Source organism: Lissotriton vulgaris, chromosome 8 (genome assembly GCF_964263255.1).
Source record: "Lissotriton vulgaris chromosome 8, aLisVul1.2, whole genome shotgun sequence".
Lineage (NCBI taxonomy): Eukaryota > Metazoa > Chordata > Amphibia > Caudata > Salamandridae > Lissotriton > Lissotriton vulgaris.
Window position 1 is genome coordinate 1,532,336,780 of NC_141696.1, and position 2,140 is coordinate 1,532,338,919.

Below are 2,140 nucleotides of genomic sequence, written 5' to 3' on the forward strand. Positions count from 1 at the left end.
TCCCCAGTTAACTGGTGCAATGGGTAAATAGCACTTTTGGGATCCAGGTTAGGTAGTTGTTTTTTTAACTCTGAATGGACTAGCACTATATTACCAGATATATTTGGCATGAGTAGGTAAGCAATGTCATCTGACTACTGACATCTGTGTTCAAGGGGAAGTGGAATGTGATGCAGACAAGAGTTTACTTTACAAAAAAGGACAAAATGGAAAACATTCATTGTCAAACCTGAAGGCAAGATAGGTGGAAGAAAGTTTAAAAGGAGGACAGAAAGCAAAGTCTATGTTGAATTGATCATTTTGTAGATCAGTTGATAAAAATGTTGATAGAGAAAAAAGTACTACAGCTGATTCCAAGACCTATTTTGTTAGAAGCAAGGAACCTCTCAACTGTGCCGAAACCCGGGATTGAACCAGGGACCTTTAGATCTTCAGTCTAACACTCTCCCAACTGAGCTATTTCGGCCTTCTGATAGCTGGGGTCTTCATACTTTAATTTGAGCCATTTAACAAAATAGATGCAGGACCTGGATTTTTAACCTCATATGGTAGAGATATGTTTTAAGGAGTCCTGTATCATTCCCCAGTTAACTGGTGCAATGGGTAAATAGCATTTTTGGGATCCAGGTTAGGTAGTTGTTTTTTTAACTCTGAATGGACTAGCACTATATTACCCAGATATATTTGGCATGAGTAGGTAAGCAATGTCATCTGACTACTGACATCTGTGTTCAAGGGGAAGTGGAATGTGATGCAGACAAGAGTTTACTTTACAAAAAAGGACGAAATGGAAAACATTCATAGTCAAACCTGAAGGCAAGATAGGTGGAAGAAAGTTTAAAAGGAGGACAGAAAGCAAAGTCTATGTTGAATTGATCATTTTGTAGATCAGTTGATAAAAATGTTGATTGAGAAAAAAGTACTACAGCTGATTCCAAGATCTATTTTGTTAGAAGCAAGGAACCCCTCAACTGTGCCGAAACCCAGGATTGAACCAGGGACCTTTAGATCTTCAGTCTAACGCTCTCCCAACTTAGCTATTTCGGCCTGCTTATAGCTGTGGTCTTCATACTTTAATTTAAACCATTTAACAAAATAGATGCAGGACCTGGATTTTTAACCTCATATGGTGAGATATGTTTTAAGGAGTCCTGTATCATTCCGCAATTAACTGGTGCAATGGGTAAATAGCATTTTTGGGATCCAGATATATTTGGCATGAGTAGGTAAGCAATGTCATCTGACTACTGACATCTGTATTCAAGGGGAGGCGGAAGGTAATGCAGACAAGAGTTTACTTTACAAAAAAGCATGAAATGGGAAATATTCATTGTCAAACCTGAAGGTAAGAGAGGTGGAAGCAAGTTTAGAAGGAGGACATAAAGCAAAGTCTATGTTAAATTGATTGTGTTGTAGATCAGTTGGAAAAAATTTGATGAATAGAGAAAAAGTACTACAGCTGATTCCAAGACCTACTTTGTTAGAAGCAAGGAATCTCTCAACTGTGCCGAAACCCGGGATTGAACCAGGGACCTTTAGATCTTCAGTCTAACGCTCTCCCAACTGAGCTATTTCGGCCTGCTTATAGCTGTGGTCTTCATGCTTTAATTTAAACCATTTAACAAAATAGATGCAGGACCTGGATTTTTAACCTCATATGGTAGAGATATGTTTTAAGGAGTCCTGTATCATTCCGCAATTAACTGGTGCAATGGGTAAATAGCATTTTTTGGATCCAGGTTAGGTAGTTGTTTTTTTAACTCTGAATGGACTAGCACTATATTACCCAGATATATTTGGCATGAGTAGGTAAGCAATGTCATCTGACTACTGACATCTGTGTTCAAGGGGAAGTGGAAGGTAATGCAGACAAGAGTTTACTTTACAAAAAAGCATGAAATGGGAAATATTCATTGTCAAACCTGAAGGTAAGAGAGGTGGAAGCAAGTTTAGAAGGAGGACATAAAGCAAAGTCTATGTTAAATTGATTGTGTTGTAGATCAGTTGGAAAAAATTTGATGAATAGAGAAAAAGAACTACAGCTGATCCCAAGACCTATTTTGTTAGAAGCAAGGAACCTCTCACCTGTGCCGAAACCCGGGATTGAACCAGGGACCTTTAGATCTTCAGTCTAACGCTC

At 38.5% G+C, this 2,140-nt stretch overlaps 2 non-coding genes across 2 annotated transcripts; both read right to left on the reverse strand.

The window, feature by feature from the left end:
• Positions 1-393: 393 nt before the first annotated feature.
• Positions 394-466, reverse strand: TRNAF-GAA (transfer RNA phenylalanine (anticodon GAA)). The gene has a single exon. It is a non-coding gene; the product is annotated as a tRNA-Phe (tRNA).
• Positions 467-1,505: 1,039 nt separating this feature from the next.
• Positions 1,506-1,578, reverse strand: TRNAF-GAA (transfer RNA phenylalanine (anticodon GAA)). The gene has a single exon. It is a non-coding gene; the product is annotated as a tRNA-Phe (tRNA).
• Between the last annotated feature and the right edge of the window lie 562 nt (positions 1,579-2,140).